The following is an 18,561-nucleotide window of genomic DNA, read 5'->3' as shown; positions in this document are numbered from 1 at the left end:
AATGCCCTTGTTGACCACAAGCATAGCAGGTGACCCCTGGACGGTATGTGAACTCCTTGTCTCTGGCATGAAATTGTCCGACGGGTCTTGGCTCAGTAGTCGTGGATCTCCTTGTGTCTGTCCTTGGGATCTCAGTCTTGCCTCGGTTGCTGCGGGCAAGAGTCGTCTTGTCCCTCTTCCGCTTGCGGATATCTTCCAGACTATGGCGCTCATTCTCCAGGGTGATGGCCTTGTCCACCAGCGTCTTAAAATCCGGAAAGGTGTGTACGATCAGTTGGCATCTTAATGCTGGTGCCAGGCCGTCCAGGAATTTTTCCATCTTCTTGTTTTCTGTCATGTGCTCGTCGTAGGCGTAACGAGACAGTTGGGTAAACTGGCCGTTGTATTCTGTGACGGACATGCCTTTTTGCTTCAGGTCATCAAACTCTCTCTTCTTGATCTTTAGGATGCTCTTGGGAATGTGTGCCCCACGGAAGCCTTCCTTGAATTCTTCCCAGGTGATGTTGTGTTCCCTGGGGTGCATGTGTAGGAAGTTTTCCCACCATGCTGCGGCTGCTCCAGTAAGGTAGTGTGGTGCATAAAGCACCTTCTCATGATCTGAGCATTGAGCGATAATCAGTTTCCTTTCAATCTCGCGAAGCCAATCATCGGCTTCTAGTGGCCTGTCGGTGTGAGCAAAAGTTGAGGGGCGAGTCTTCTATAACTCAGATAACTTGGAATGTGGTTGATAGGGTTCACGGTGGTTTCCCATATTGATGACATGGTTCATCATCTCTTGGTGTTGTTGCTGACTTTGCTCGAAGAGACGGCATACTTGAGACAGTGCCGCTTCGCTGTCCTGTTGGCTGGACTGACCCTGAGTAAAATTGTTGCTGGTCTGTGTTCCGTAAACCTCTTCTGGCTGATTGGGAATAGAGCGAGTCCAAGGGCGAGACATTTTTCCAGTCTGGGGTATCATTTGCAAAACCCATGAGGTAAAACCGTGTAGCGCAGGAAAACTCTTACAAAGGCAAAAATCAAAAGGCTCCTAGGTTTTCAAAGAAACACAAATGATTTTCACGGAGAAGAAGTGCTTAACACAAATCTTACATGCGAAAGCAAATACAAGATACAGCACTCAGGTTGTGCGTACACAAACCTGACATGTTATTAAAAACTAGCGTACTACTCCGGAAGGCAGGAAACACACCAATACAAACTAGCGTACAGATAAAAACAACACATCATACAAGCAGGCATAACACGCGGCTACTCGGTGCTCTCAGTCGGAGATGGTGAAGATCTCCTTCCCCTTGCCGATGGCAAGGCTCAGCGGTCTAGGAGAATCAACCTCCTCCTCTCTAGCTGGTTCCTGGCGTGCGACGCTGCGCTGCGGTGATGGTGCGGGGGCGACTGGTGGTAGAGCACGTGCGGCAGGCGGTGCGGCTCTGACTGGAGTAGGAGCGATGACTCGGTCGAACTCCTCAGTGGTAGGCAGACGGCGAGCAGTGGCCAAAATGGCCGGTGCATACGAGGCTGAAGACGAGACGAATGTCAGAGGTGGCGCCGTGTGGAGAAGCTCCTTCCTGCTGGCAGGACCGCCCCGGACTAAGTCCATGCGGGCAGCCACAAGATCATCTACGAGGTTGTCGAAAGACTCCTCCAGAGCCTTGAGATCCTCCACAACCATCTCGACGGCTTCATCTCGCTCTCCCCGATGGCAGGCGAACGCATAGTGGCTGGTGTAAGGCACATGGCATGGGAGGTAGCTGTAGCGACGAGTCTTCATCATAGGAAGGATGTCCCGAAGGCGAGCTATCGCCTCACGGGCAGCCATCCGCATGGCATGCCTCTCCGTAGGCATGGCCCTTCCCGTAAAACAGAAATGGCGTGCAGCTGAACGTCCTCCCTTGAACTGCACCACAGCCTGGTGCATAGACACGTCGTCACTGAGCTTGTGCTGATAGAGGGTGAACTCCGAGCGAGCTGCTGGCCCGATCGCGAGCTTGGTGATGGAGACGAGGAGCTTGACAAACCCCTCGGGCACGTTGGTGAACACTCGATTCTCACAGCCGCTGCCAGCCATCTACAAAAGTAGGCAAAAATTCTGAGTAGTCATGTCATAAATTTTATGATGACCAACAGAAAATAGCTACAATTGCAAAATGCTGAAGAAGCACTAAAGACGCTAATAACCGATTAGCGATCGCACCTAGTGGCTTCCTACAGTCAGCCTGGCTCTGATACCAAGCTTGTCACGACCGGTTTTTCAATAAAATAATTATTGAGAAACCAATCCCTGTTACGGACCAGCGAGGAAGAATTCCTTCTCACTGATAGACAATACATTGGTCACAGAAAAAAGATACCAGGAGTACTAAATATAATACAAAGTTGAGCAAAGACTGCCCAACAATTTATTACATGCACGCCGATAAAACAATACGGTGGATAGGGTGGCAAACTTCTAACTCACGATAAAAACGTTGGTGGAAATATCATCGCGAAGCGAGTGACATGATTCCAGAATACTACAACTCTTCGAGCGTCGGAGTGAGGCTCGAGAATACTTATTGCGGGTGGCGGAAGCGTAAACGATACAAGTGACCAATATCCGGGATCGCGCAGGACTGACTGGGACTCCTCTAGGCGTCGGACGCGCTATCAAACTCTTCATCCAAGAGATCGCCTTCGTCAACATCTGGCCAAATCAACAAGCCAGGTGAGTACTATGAAAGTACTCGCAAGACAGTTCGGACATAAGGTATAACAAATGCAAACATGAAGCACATGAATAAGTAAATCAGTGCGATCAGACTCAGAGATAGTAAATACTGGGTGCCAAGCGAGGGTCTGAATGACGCCTCGAGCGGAAACTGCAGAATAGTAATGCGGGTGCCAAACGAGTGTCTGAAAGACTCCTCGAGAGGAAAATGCGGAATAATAATACAGGTGCCAAACGAGTGTCTGAAAGACTCCTCGAGAGGAAAATGCGGAATAATAATACAGGTGCCAAACGAGTGTCTGAAAGACTCCTCGAGCGGAAAATGCAGAATAATAATGTCACAGTCGGGCGTCGGGGCGACACCACATAAAGGACTTATAACAGAAAGGAAAGACAGTACATGCCGCAGTCGGACGTCTGAGCGACATCGCATAAAGGGCTTTTATTTAAAGTGAGAAACGAGTACACGCCATAGTCGGACGTCTGCGCGACGTCTCATAAAGGGCTTATATTGTAACACAACAATACAATAATTCGGGAATATAACTTATCATAAGCACGAGACAAATATAAGGTTAGTCCATCCACAGGAATAACAATAAAATTGAATTTACCACTTGAGCTTGTTCACCGGGGCAAGATTTTCACACGGACAGATTTGGACATAAAGTCTACATTACTGATCATGGATACGATGATTTGGAAAGAATTGACTCTGCAGAGTTTGTACTTAACCACAGCCAACGGATTTCAGTAGTCACGGTGACTAGTTCCGTCTACGGTGTTCTGGAAGGAACACGTCTAACCAGTACACACCCAATTTAACCATCCGAAGCCAGGGATCACCCTCGGCAAAATTCAGGAAAAACCCTGAGTCGGGGAGGCTACAACCTCGCGTAGCATGGGATCAAATTTCTATACGCGCGCTACAAGGGGGTGCCCCCCCTCTCGGTCCCAACCGGAAACACCCATGCCCCCTGACCGAATGACTGGCTTTAATCCTGGGCCAAGGTACCATCATCCCGGCCTCTCTGTTTGGTGTGTACACGGAAAGAGGTTACCAATTTACTAAACCGTATCCTGGCAATGAGATATGTGGTAGCACGGAAAGGGGAAGGGACGATAACACGGCTCCAACCATGTTAACGTCGAAAAAGTCGGATGACACAAGGCTGGCATGCTACAACAGTACCACCTTGCTGCCCTTCATGTCACCACATGATTAGGCCACCTCTCATCAGAGGTCATCGCAACTTTGGAACATGCGGGGAAAAGATCGATAACGTGGCTCCAACCACGTTAACGTCGAAGAGAGTCGGATGACACAAGGCTGGCATGCTACAACAGTACCACCTTGCTGCCCTTCATGTCACCACATGATTAGGCCACCTCTCATCAGAGGTCATCGCAACTTCGGAACAACCGGGTCGTTGCCTTACAAGCAACGAGGTATTTATCGACACTCACATGCCACGCACAAACTTTCACACGAACATGCAAAACATCTGCCATATCAAATGTTCAAACATGCTTGCCTGGTTCGGAGAAGTCGGAGTCTAGCTCAGCGAAGTTCGCGGCTCCGTCCCCTCTCCCGGAACCTACGGCAATCACGAAACGGGGTACTAACGTGAAAACCAACACATGCACAGAAACTTTGCCAAATATTTTTCAAATAAATCCCATAAAAAACTAGACAAAATTTGGGGATTGACAGAAAAAGAATCACTCAAAAATACCTTTTCATTAAAAAGTTATAAAGGTTTCTGTCCAGGGACCTTTCTGTAATGAAACAGAAAAGTTTCAGGGTTTTAACTGAGAAAACAGAAAACGCTTCGGTTGGGAATGCGCAAGCGCAAGGAGAAAACGTATTTTGCCCGAAGGCGCCAGCAGAAAACGGTTCGGGGAAATAAAACAGAGGCTGACACGCGGGGCCCGCATGTCAGGTTTGAAAGCTCGCCGGCGCCCGAAGACGGCGATGGACGCCGGCGTCGAACCACGGCGAGTTAGGAGAAACGGAGGGTACCAAGAGCTTCAGTGTCTTCTTCCGCGTCGGTGGGTGGTGGACTCGTCCAACGGGGAGCACCACGTCGACGGCGACACTATCTCCGGCGGACGGCGGTTCGGGTGAGGTTGGGGAATTCCGGTGGAGGGCTGCAAAGTACGAATTGAGGCGCGGGTCAGAACGGGTGATGCAAGGAGAAACTACTGGCAAGAGAATGGGGGCTGCGGAGCACACACGGGGGCGAATCGGGCTGGATCCCGTGGCGGATCGCGGCGGCCGGAGTCGAGGAAGGAGACCTCCTCGGGGCTCTTCCAGTGGCTGGGCGTGCTCTAGGGGAAGTGTAGGGCTGGTGGGTGCTCGAGTTGAAGCTCGGGACCTCTATTTATAGGCAGATCGACGGGGTGGCCGTGAACGGAGAATCTCCGGCGAGCGATTACGGCGGAGCAGTGGGTTGGCAGGGGGTTTTAGCGGTCGAGTAGCATCAATGGATGTTACGGGACTCGTTTTGCAGCTAAACGGAGCTGGCCCTGGCGTAATGGCGTCTGCCCACGGTGAGGTCACCGCACGGGCTCAACGGCGGCAGAGAGCGTGCTCCGCGCCCTGGGGTTCACGACGAGAGCGGCAGCGCATTCGGGGGAGTGGACGGCCACGCGGCGGGCTCCGGTGGTTTGGGCGGTGCTGGGTGGAGTCGGCGGCGCCGTGTCTCCCGCTGGCGCCCGCAAAGCCGCCGCCGGCGTCGGTCACGGGGCGGCGCACCTTCTGCTGCTCGTCGCCGACGCCCGCAAGATGCCAGGCACTCGTGCGGTGCAGGAACAAGTGGTCGAGGACGAGGAGCAAGGCGACGCGATGGCACTGGCGAGATCGATGCCCGTTTCTGAAGAAAACGACAGTGAGCACTGACTGAACTCTGAAGTTAACTGAACTTGACAGTGACCAAGCAATGCAGGTGTTCGACAGTAGGTTTTGGTAAAGAGATAAGTTTTTCTGGAGCTGTAACTTGGTGAGATGATCACTCAAAGCACCCAGAGGCTGCATGAATTTACTTGGAATTTTTGGAGAAAGTTTTGAATGAATTTCACCAAATTTAGCAAATCTGGTCCAAACTTGCAGCTGATGTAGTTTGAAATTTTTGAACTGGAGACCAGTGGATCTTTATGGTTCCAGGTTGAGGGTTCAAAGGACTAGGAGGGGAAAGAAGTTTGGGGCCAAAAATCAAAACAGACAGTGGGGTTCCTTTGTAAATCTGCAAGTGCTATAAGAGAAGACAAAAACTTGTTTGAATAGAAATGAATACATGGGGGGGTTCAACTTGCTGGATTTGATGCAAATCATGATCCAGAGGTGAGGGAAGGGTTAGGAGAGAGGATTTGCACTTATGCCATGACAAGAAGGAATAGTTGAAAGTGGCAAAGTACTTTTCAAAAGCCATAGTGCAAATTCAAGAAAAGGTTTTCAAAAGTTATTCTCTCAACTGAAAAACATTTTGTCTTGAGCCCAAATGAAAAGCAAGGACCTCCAAGACCAAAGGAGGATCTTGGGTAAATTCAAATAAATTTTTTGCCATAAAAGAAATATTTGAGAGTGAGTGTTCTCTTGAAGAAAATTTTTAAATCACTCCCTTCAAGTCAAATAAAAATCTTTTGAAAAATCCAATAAAAACTTGGGTGTCACAGGAAGCCATGGTGGGCAGTAGTGGTGTGGACAGGAGATAGGGAACTAATGCGGATGACTGCGGCTATGGCCGGCGCAGCAGCTTATATAGCAATGGTGGGCGGGCGGAGGGACGGACGTGTGGTGCCGGAGTAGCCGCCTCGGCAACCGCGTATCATTAATGTGGGCGGCAGATGGACGGACAGACGGCACTTGTGTCATTTGAAGGCGGAGCAATCGCCTCCACCGGGAAGCGGGGTGGGCGGCGCTGACTGTTTCGCACGAAAAGCGCGCGCGGTCGAGGAGATGACTTTACTTGGAGAGGATGACAATGGGGACCCACCAGGTCCATAGCCTCACGTACGCAAGTGCCTCCTTATTATATATATATAACTATAATTTATTTTGCTTCCTCCTGGTTTCCTGACATCACGGTCCCACACCATTGTCAACCTATGTAGTAGTCAATAAACGAGAGAATTGCACAAGAAGCGGCCGACAGCTGGGACCAAGCAACTCGAGCAGTATTAGTGTTTTTGAGGTGTGAGCACTACAGAGTTTTTCGATGTTTAGCCCAGATATTAATTTTTCTCCTCTGAACAACAACGAAAACATCGTTGTAGGTATTAACTGGGCGGGCTGTGGCCCGTCTAGCCCAGGCCAGATATCCAGCCCAGATATTAAATTTTTTCAAGCTGAAAATGGCTAGCCCAGCTATACTTTTTTTTAGAATACCCAGGCAAGGTCAAGTTGTTATTCTCCGCCCCGCTGGGCTGTAAATCTTTCCTAGGAGGGATGCATTAGGCTTAACAAGAAAATGGGCTTTAAGAAATAATAAATGGGATGTAATTATAAAAACTGGGCAGTAACTATAAAAAATGCACCAAACACGTGATTACTTTATAAAATATTATTTTTGGATATTGAAAATTTTAATTTCATTAATTGTTGCGAGCGCAATGTTTCGTTGGATTTTTACGTAATATAAATTTATATTGAAATTGTATTTAATCTAACTAGAAATTTCGGGATAAAAATATTTCGGATCCCATCAAAATGTGGGAAATTTTATTGAATTCTGTTTTGATCGGTTGGTTGAAATGGGCTGTACTTTTAACAAACTGTAAATGGGTTGTAGTAAATTCCATTAGAATTCAAAAATGGGCTACAGATTCTTACAAATCTCAAATGGGCTATAAGTTCTCTGCCACACACTTTTGGCCTTACTAAGTTGACGCGTCCCCTAAAAAAACAGAGTTGACGCGTATGCAAGCCTTTGTCAACTTATAGTCAACACACGGTTCTAGCAGCAGTGGCCGCTGGATGTCCATCCAACGGATGCCGTGCTTCTTCTTCAATCTCGGATATTCTAGCTTCACCCGCCCAAAAAAGATTGCTCCCCCTGACATCTGGGGAGCACCGTTTCGGAAGCTGACCTGTGGGCCTACTAAGTTGACGTACCAAGGGCTTTGTCAACTTAGTCAATATAAACAATTCTAGCTGGAGTGACCGTACGATGTCCATCCAACGGCCGTCGTGCTTCTTCAACCTTTGGTATTCTTGCTCCAGCCGCCCAAAGCAGCGCTGGTCGTGCCACCTGCTCTTGCCTCCCATGGCCGGCTGTGCTGCCGCGGAGGCCTCACCGCCCCCTACTACTCTCACCGCTGGCCAGGCCATCCCTCCACTCACCCACACCCCCTGTTATTCTGCGGCGACGGCAGCGCAGCCGAACCAGTGAACCCTCGTACTCCTCTCCGCATGTGCATCCACTGTCGCATCTTCCCCGGCTCCGCGTCGTCCCCTTCCTAGGCCTCGCCGTCGTCCACCGCCCTGGTGCTCTCGGCGTGGCGTGGTCAACATGGTCAAGGAACGACTTCCATCGGACGTGGACTGTACATGGAGAGGCTGACAGCTGGGTCCACGGCAGCCGCAAGGAAGTGCCTCCTTATTACGCGGAAAATAATTATTCCTCCACCTGACAGCGGGGACCCACCGGATGGGCCACCAGTATTTTGCGAAAAAATCGTTTCCCCCTGACTGCTGGGACCCACCGGACGGGCCACCGTATTTCGCGAAAAAAATGTTCCCCCCGCTGTCAGCTCGGACCCACCGAAGTGCCTCCTTATTATGCACAAAAATATGAATACTCCCCCGAGTAGCTGGGACCCACCTTGGTGGGAGGCTGACTTGTGGGCCTACTAAGTTGACGGGGACGAAGGGCTTTGTCAACTTAGTCAATATGAACGATTCTAGCTCCAGTGACCGTACGATGTCCATCTAACGGCCGTAGTGCTTCTTCAACCTCTGGCCTTCTTGCTCCAGCCGCCCAAAGCAGCGCCGGTCGTGCCGCATGCTCCTGCCTCCCGTGGCCGGCTGTGCTGCCGCAGAGGCCTCACCACCCCCTACTATTCCCACCGCTGGCCAGGCCCTGCGGCGACGGCAGCCTCACACCGCAGCCGAACCAGTGAACCCTCGTACTCCTCTCTGCGCGGGCTTCCACTGCCGCGTTTTCCCCGGCTCCACGTCGTCCCCTTCCTAGGCCTCGCCGTCGTCCACCGCCGTGGTGCTCTCCGCGCGGCGTGGTCAAGGAATGACTTCTATCGGAAGAGTACTGTACGTGGAGAGGCTGACAGCTGGGTCCACGGCCACAGCCCAGTTTTTTTGTGATTTGCCAAGTAAGTCGCTTTGTCAGGCCTGTTGGGCTTCAAATCTTTCAAGACGAGGAGAGCTTTCATTCGGCTGCCAAGAAAATGGCCCATCAGTAATGAGAAATGGGTTGTACATTTTTAAAACACATCAAACCGGCAATTAGTTTCAAATATCTTTTTTTTCATTTCAAGATTTGAAATTACATTAATTTTTATGCGTGGAGAATTTGTTGGATTTTATATTGATATACATTTATTTTTAAAATCAGTTTTAATGTGAGTCGAAATTTCGGGATTAAAAACAGTTCGGACCGCACCGAAATATGCAAAATTTCGTATATTTTTTTAACCGTGGCCACAATATGGGCTGTAATGCTAACAAAAAGAATATGGGCTCCAAAAAAACCTTAAGAATTAGCAAATGGGCTGTAAATTATTAGAAATAATGGCAGATGGGCTGTATGCTATTTTCCACAGATTTGAGGCTTTCCTAAAAAAAAGGTTGACGCACAAGCACTGGTTGTTGGATGTCCATCCAACGGCCGTCGTGCTTCTTCAATCTCTTCTCTTCCTGCTCCAGCCGCTCAAACAAGCGCCGGCAGGACTGTCTGCTCCCTCCTCCCCGCGGCCGGCTGTGCTGCCCCGCAGGCCTCACCGCCCTACCGTACTCCCATCACTGGCCTAGCCATCCCTCTACTCACCCACACCTGCTGTTATTCTCCGGCGACGGCAGACGAACCAGTAAACCCTCGTACAGTCGTACTCCCCTCCACGTGGGAAACAACTGCCGAGTCTTCCCTGCCTCCATGTCGTCCCCTTCCTAGGCCTCACCGTCGTCCACCGCCGTGGTGCTCTCGGCGCGGCGTAGTCAATGTGGTCAACGACCGACTTCCATCGGAAGAGTACTGTGCGTGGAGACGCTGACAGCTGGGTCCACGGCCGCAGCAAGGAAGTGCCTCCTTATTACGTGCAAAATAATTATTCCTCCACCTGACAGCGGGGACCCACCGGACAGGCCACCGTATTTCGCGAAAAAAACATTTCCCCCCTGACTGCTGGGACCCACCAGCTACACCTTCGCACGCAAGGAAGTGCGTCCGGGCAAAAAAACGATTCGCCCCCCTAACTGCTGGGACCCACCAGCTACATCTTCGCACGCAAGGAAGTGCCTGACAGTCGGGACCCACCTGGTCGAAGCGTACGTAGCGTTGTCATTCTGGTCGCGAACATGTACGTACATATATACTGGTGGATGTAGAGGCGCGAACGTGTCGTAGTAGAGGCTCGCACGTAAGCATGTACACGTACGTACAGCGGCCAGGGTGCAAGAAAGAAAATACGGCCACGTATGTGTACATACGGGCGGGGTCTCGAACGCCTACTCGCGCATACGTATGGCGAGGGCTCGTTGACATGGCTGGGTCGGAACGGAGAAATAGCGTCGTCGTCATGTTCATGGGGAGACAACGGAATGCATCGTGTTCATGGGGAGGCAACGGAATGCGTCGTGTTCATCAGGGGGCAACGGAACGCGTGGGAGCCAACCGGCTGGGTCGGAACGGAATGCGTGGTCGTGTTCATCGGGAGGTCTTGGATGGAACAGGCGATGGAAACGAGGCCTGGCGTAACGCAGAACGGTGAAAACGGCCTTGCGTTCGACCGGCCACGTTCGAAATGGGATCCTGTTCATCGGGAGGGGTCTGGCGTACTGCAAAACGGAGGAAACGGATCTCCTACGGTCGAAACGGGCGTCCTGTTGAACGGGAGGGGTGTGGCGTACCGCAAAACGGAGGAAACGGACTTGTGTTGGAGCGCTACGGTCGAAACGGGGGTCCTGTTCATCGGGAGGGGTGTGGCGTACCGCAAAACAGGACTCCACGGGATACTGTTCATCTCCACCGTCGACCCCCTCCAGCCTCCACGGGCTACTGTTCATCCACCGTCGACCTCCTCCAGCCTCCACCTGTGACTGTTCATCCACGGGCTCCTGTTCATCCAGCCTCCACCACGCGCTACTCCACCGGCTACTGTTCAACCAGCCCTCTCCACGGGCTCCTGTTCAACCACCCCTCCACGGGCTACTGTTCATCCAGCCTGCGACCGTCTACAGTTCATTCTGCCCTCCACGGGGTGGTCCTGTTCATCCCGCCCTCCAAGGGGTCCTGTTCATCTAGCCCCAACCGGCTCGATCGATCGGGGTCCTGTTCATCCAGAGGCAACACCACGGGGTACTGTTCATCCACCCCCACCGGGAACTGTTCATCCAAGCCCCCCAGCAACGCTCACTATTCATCCAGAGGCAGCATCGACCGGCTTCAGTTAGCTGCAGTAGCGAAGGAATCGCTCGATCGGGTTCAGTTAACAGCCATCGATCGATCGCTCAGGTTCAGTAACGCGTAGCCTGCAGTGCAATCGCTCGGGTTAAGTTAGAGCCCAACGCCTCGCTCGGGTTCAGTTAGAGCCAACGCCTCGCACACACGCGCGTACGTGTACGAGAGAAACGCGCATCGCTCGGCCCCCGACCTCCCACCGTAACCGGGAACTCCCCGAAATTTTCCTCGCCCTCGCTTCTACCACGGTTTTTTCCGTCATGGACGGCCCAAAGAATGTCATGCAGCTGCGTCTCCGACCCGCCAGGACGAAAAGCCCATTTTCTGTCATGATTTTTTGTCATAGAAGTAGGAGCCCACCACATCTATGATGATACTGGGTTTTGTCACAATTATCGTCATAGAAGTGTCATATGTATGACCGAAATCTTTTTTGTTCGGCCCAAAATGTCACGGTTGTGTCTTTTTTTGTAGTGAAGAATCCATCCTGGGAATGGCCAATGGCAGCAGAGCGCGCGCACAGGCTTGGCATTAACGCGGTCACCGCGTGCACTGGCATGTATCGGGGGAGATGGGCTTGAACATGTTGTCTAGTGGTAAGTCCTTCCAGGGGAGGTTTCAACTGCGATGGTAGATCGATCAAAACTGCTCTGGTTAAATAATATTCACCCTCTGAAGTTTACCGCAGTAAACTTGGGTGAGCACTAGTGATCAACAGGAAGGTGATTGGGAGCAATGGAGTTGTCTGCGAGGGTTAGGGTAAGAAGAACATTCATCCTTTTAACTTTGAGGCATGCAAAATTTCAACTCATTTGGATGCTCCTAGCTAGTACTTGCTTCAAAGTGGCTTTTGTTTGACAGAAACTTTGAAAAATCGCTGAGGAAGATTGGCTAGGCAAATAAAGTTGAATTTTGGCATGTGGCAATTATTTGGACATAAAAGAATGCCCAACAAGTTTGGGAGCAAACAAGATTGTATAGGTGGCACTTCCTTCACAAAGTGCCACTCTGGAGATAAATGAAGAATAATTTTTGGAGAATTATTCTTGGGCTAGGACAGGAAAGTTTGGGCATATTTGAGCAATATATGATCCAAAGAAATTACGAGAATTATTTGGGAATTTATGGATGGACAGAAATATAGGTTGCTTCACAACATAGGGCAGACAGGGTCATTCCTTTAATAGAAAAAGGAATTTTCCCTAGAAAAAGAAATTAGGGTTTGGTCAAGCAGTGGAGTGACATTGTCTTGGCAAGGTTTTGAGAACGATGAGCCACTTGGGAGGGGGGATGAGGATGATTTCCCAGGTGGCAAGGCCACAGAACCACTCCAAAAAGAAAAACAGAGCAAAAACCAATAAATCAAAAGAAAAAGAAAAGGGCCAAAATCCAGGCTGTTACAACCCTTACCCCCTTAAAGAAATCTCGTCCTCGAGATTTAGTTGCTCTGGGAACAAGTTATGACTTGAGGATACCATTTCCAATTCGGGCATCCTTTTTCCTTTATTTATTGTTCCCCCCATGAATTTCAGGTGATCAACTTACCTTGCTCTGGGGTTGGCTTGCTTCACCTGTCCCCAAATTCTGCCGGGTTTTTGCTCATATACCACTTCCTTTTGCTGACGTAAATTTTCTCATATCTGTGGTGATATCCAATGGATCTGAGCATAAATTTTTCTTTGGTCATAAAAACCTTTTTACTTCTGTCATGGGGTTTCTTCAAATAAATGCAAGGCTTCTGGGTTCAATAAATTCTTAGAATTAATCATGGCCATCTTCTGACGGGATCTGACTGCTCATAGGTGGCACCGATTTATCTTGATTTATTTCCTTTGGCTCGAGCATGTGGCATATACCAGAGATTTGACTGCCTTCTGTCGTGAGCAATATAACGGTGTATGGAGTTATAGTTGTGTGATACCTCAAATATTTACATGTTGAGACTGGCCTGACAGGGGCTGACGGATAATTGCTTTTTCCTGACAGACTGACCGTGTACGTGATTCCGTTGGTGAGTATACCGGGTCTGAGCTGATTGTTCGATTTTTTATTTGCCCATGTTGTCGGTATACCCAGATGTGGTAATAGGCTGTGCAATGCTTTATACTGTCACTGAAGTCAAACTGCTCAGGTTGCAAAAGAATCTGGGATCTGACAAAACAGACATGGAGATTCCACACTAACCATTTTAATCGGGTCAGCGGGATATGAAATCCTGGTAGAGCAGAGTAATCCTCTGAGGTTATGCCTGTCTGGCTCCATATATAATCTGGCCACTAACTGACTTGGGTATCCGGACCATGATAGTCATGCAAAAATCAGCATACCATTGCTGTTAGTCTCATCCTTTTGACGGTCATGATTTTCTTTGTCAGGATACCTTGCTGAAATAACTTGGCCACGCATGTCCTTGATTCTTCGTATGACCATGGATGTGATTAATATTTTTGACATTATTCCTTGTGCTTGTTTTCTGACCTATGTCTTGTCTGGTGCGGGAATAATGACCTTGATGACCATTGTCAAGACTGTTGATTCTGTGATGTCATCCCCAGATCTTGGTGATCCTTGTAATTCATGAGATGTATTTCTGCTTATTTTCCTTTGCCTGACTCGTGAGGTTGTGGGATCCTTCCTTTCCTTAGGTATATATGTTGGATCCTTGTCGCATCTCGTATGAGTGACTGATCTGACTGGGGATACAGGCTCACCATATGTGTGGAAAGGTATGTAGCCGAACATTTGATTTCTGAAGAAGACCTATGCCTTCACTAATTTGTGCTTCTGACAAAATGTTGTGAGTCTGATTCTTGAGCGGTGCTGCCATACATTGGCAACTCATCATATAACCTCTAAGGACGGTGTAAAAGTATGATACTGACGCAGACTGAATCACTTACGAAAGAAGCCATCCGAGTAGCTTGCTGAGGAAGACTCGTTAGCTGCTGCTCGAAGCTTTTGTCTGGGTACCGTGCAGAAGAAGGCTCTATAGCTTACACACGAGGCTTGGTCTGATTATTGTGCTGGAGAAGCCTGAGTTCCGTACTTGAGAAGCTTCTCCTTGGCTTTGCTTGTTGAGAAAAATTCATTTCCGTCTATCAGAAGCTTTTACTGAGGTATCTTGCTGAGAAAGACTGGGTATCGTGGGCCGGAAATTGTTCACATGTCATGCTGAGGAAAAATTAAGGAGCCTTGCCGCATAGATTTCATCCGATAGCATGTGGAATAATACTGGGTTTCTTATATCCAAAACTTCATACTGATATGCATACTGGAATCCATACACACGCCCATAATATTCTGAGGCTGGTTATTTGCATGAGAAAAATGGTTTGACTGTCTTCCTCGAGCATGTCACATTCTGATTTTATTTTGGATGATAACATATTTCAAGCATCATGCATTGCTGAGCCAAAATATTGTATATGATCCATACCTCTGTCTGAAAATATACCGTTGGACTTGTACCTGACTTGTCTTGCTGCTGACTTGATCATTACTATTGTGAGGATTTGGTACTGATGGGGACTTGATGTTGATAATCAATCCAAGACATTATTGGTAATCTGAGTAGATATTAATGCCATAATGCAGTTGACTGGGTGGACCATAATGTTCAGTTGAGCTTCTTCAAATTATTTGAAATCCTTATTGCTTCTTCGAGTCCGATGTCAGTTCATGAGCAACTCTTTATAGGGGAAAAGTAATGTAACACCGGGGCCCAAAAAGAAAGAAGCAAAAGAAAACTCAACTAAACAAAAGCACACAACAACAATTAATTCACACATAATCAATGTCACATATTACTGCTAGTCACACAATATGCATGCCCACTTAAGCACACAAATCTCGCGGGATCTTCAGTTCTACGATCTAGCATGCTGTGACGATGTGCAGGAGGATGAATAAATGTGAGGAAGAATTGGTGTAAACAGCGCTACACCAAGTGCTAGCTTAGACAGGTAGCAACCTGGACTAGCTCGGAGGCGAGGACGTACTTGGTAACCATGTAGCAGGACACGAATGTCGCGACCACATTATTATCAAGCGGACGGAAAATATCCGTACTCGTCCAAGAAATAAGGATAGCGGGGAAAAACTGAGTCTGTTGGCATTGCCTTTCGTGATGACTAAGATCATTAAGGGTTGCCAACACGACAAAATAAAAAGGACGATCCGGGATAGAAGCATGCCTACCACCGATACGAGAGGTGAGGCTGAAAGAAAGAAATCGGCACGACACCCAAGCACCATTTTTGCAAACAGTGTCGGGATCACTTGGCATCACTCTGCTGGGACAGAAATGACACCAAACACCGAAAGAAAAAGGAACTAGAGAATTGTAGAGGCTGAGCTGTAGTGGATCCGAATCGATGCCAACTACACTCACCAGATAAACCGTTAGTAACAAATAATAAGGCTATATGCATGCTATGCAACAAACAAATGCAGCAACCAAATGCAATAAACAAGCCGGACTTTAAACTATCGGTTTCTGCCGCTCGCGCTGACTAGTGCGTCCTACAGCCAAACCTGCTCTGATACCAAGCGTTGTGGCACCCTGACTCAGAGAAACCGAAACACCACGTATTCCAGCCCAGAGATCGAGGAGAAGTCTTTGGAATACGGCACTGCTTAGCATAGAACAAACCAGCTCTTATTACAAGAATAATAATACAAGGGTCTGATGTTACAAACAAGCACATCAGCACGGCGACACTACGCCTGCGACACTACATTTGATCTATGTTAATAGCGAAACAACTCGTAGCAGCGGAATACTTCTAGCAGCGGAACAACGATGAAGGTGGTGAACTCCACTCCGCAGGGACTCTGGCTGGGACACGATCTAGCTCGCACGCACGGCAACCTCGACAAACAAGCAAGCAATCATGGCATCACCTGCAATCTGGCATGACATGCCAGGTCAGTACATTGAATGTACTTGCAAGCTCACAACAACCATCAACATCAAGGCAAGACAATAACATAGCATTAATAGGTTAATTAATTAACAACTACCATGATGAAGCAACTACTAAGCATGGTAAGAAGCTGATACAATACTGATAAATCACCATCTCAGATTTCCATAACCGTATCTCTTCTGGCTAACCGGCCAAGCAATGTACCATCTCGATCACCTCGTGATCAAAACCAAACAGTGATCCTTCGGGCGATCACAACCATGACCAACACTTGGTCTCAAACGGTGATCTTTCCGGCGATCACTACCATGACCAACACTTGGTCTCAAACATCATCATCAACATACTGCCAAACTGTTACTGCTCAAATATCAACATATATATATATATATATCACCTAAAAGTCATTCCATCATGTGAGTGTTGATCGATCAGTGTGACCTAGTACGAACCCATGCCCATGACCGAGGACGCGGCTATCGATAGATTAAACACACACACTCTGCAGAGGTAGCGCACTTTACTCACACCACAGAATCCATGGCCTCGCGCTCCCATTTGGGTGCACCAACGGCATTCCGACAAAACCGATCTACTGCCATGATACTCTCCCGGCCACTCCGACTCACTCCCCACTGGGCTAGTCCTGGGTGGCCCCGTGTCTACCAAAGACACAACGACCACCGTCGTGGCCAAAACATAAATGTCCCACACCGGGACAACCCGGGTACAACAACAACGGGCACACAAGGCTTATGTCCGCCTACCTGATCAGGGTAGCGCGCGCCCATAACCTTCCCTCGTTGGAGGCACCGGCGAGAGGCATGACAATAGCATCGCATTAGTGCCTTCCCATAAAGGCAAATGTGGTTGCACTAGAAAAGCCCGGTTCGGTGGCACCTGACCAACTTAATGACGGAATTTATCCCCAAACATATAACTGTGCTAACTGATATTCCGATACCATCTATCAACCTATAATCCAAGTCATAGCAATATCCAACAAATAATCCAAGCATACTATCGATATAACAAAATACTCCAAGGATAGCATAACACTTCTATCATGATAAATCCAAGAACAATAATAGTACTACTCAAATATCAAGAACTAGCTATCCAACTATGATCCACATGCAAGCATCATCTCCAACATCATACTCCAAAATATAATATCAACTAGCATCATGATGAAAATATTACTAGCCACTAATAATCCAAAGGCAACATGACATCCAAAGCAAATACTCCAAGATATCATATCCAAAACCACCATGAAACTAATCATAAAAGCCAATAATAATCCAAAGGCAACATGTCATCCACATAATCATAAGTCCTAGAACTCCAAGCAATATCATGGCAATATCAAGATCAAAACAATACTCCGGGAAATGCCATGAACAAATCATACATAGCTAATGCAATATTTTAAACAAGTTCAAAGAAATAAACCATGTCACTGCATTGCAATCATGCAAATGGAGGGTGTGGCCTGCCTGGGGTGGAAGAAATCACCAGGAGAAAGTGCGAGAAGCTCGCGAAAAGAATCGCCGGAAAACGTTCATTCTCGAAGGAGGCTGATTAAGCGCAAGGGCAAAATGGTCATTTTCAGAATGTTGAAGCATAATGAAAATGATACCAACAGAACGGGATCGACGAAACAAGAAGTGGGCTTTGGAATCACCTCATTTGGAGTTGTGAGTAAAAAGATATGAATGTTTTTCTGCCAGGGACCTATCTGTAAAGAAATCATCACAAACGGGCCCTCTGCTGGAAAAACAGAAAGCGCACTCCTGTAAATACGTTTTCACTGAAGTGAAAACACATTCTGTGCTGACGTTGAAGAAGAATACGCTTTGGACAAGCGAAGACGTAATCCATCGGATTACGCCTCCACTTATCCAGCGTGGCAAAGGCGGGGCCGGTGGCTGGCGCACTGATGCGTGGGACCCGCAGGGCCCATGGCCAGCTGGCAGGGTGGGGATGCCATCTCCTTCTTCTCCTCACGCCTGCCCGACGGAGCAGAGAAGGAGCTCGTCGCCGGCACTCGTCCGGTCGACTCCGAGCACTGTATGCCGTGCTCCGACCACCGGCGTGCTCGGGGGAACGAGGCGCGCCCGCCGGTGCGCAGAACGGCCGTCGAGGGGCTCCGAGGTGAGAGGGGACGGGGCCGTGGCGGACGGCATCTTCGGGCGGCGATGGAGCTCATGGCCAGAGGCCATTGGAGGAGGAGGCGAATGGGTGGGGAGGCTCGCCGGGGTCTAGTGGTTTGCCTGGAGGTGGAGAAAGAGGGAGA

Source organism: Triticum aestivum, chromosome 2D (assembly GCF_018294505.1).
Source record: "Triticum aestivum cultivar Chinese Spring chromosome 2D, IWGSC CS RefSeq v2.1, whole genome shotgun sequence".
Classification (NCBI taxonomy): Eukaryota; Viridiplantae; Streptophyta; class Magnoliopsida; order Poales; family Poaceae; genus Triticum; species Triticum aestivum.
The sequence above is the reverse complement of the archived record's forward strand: the minus strand, read 5'-3'. Positions refer to the sequence as shown.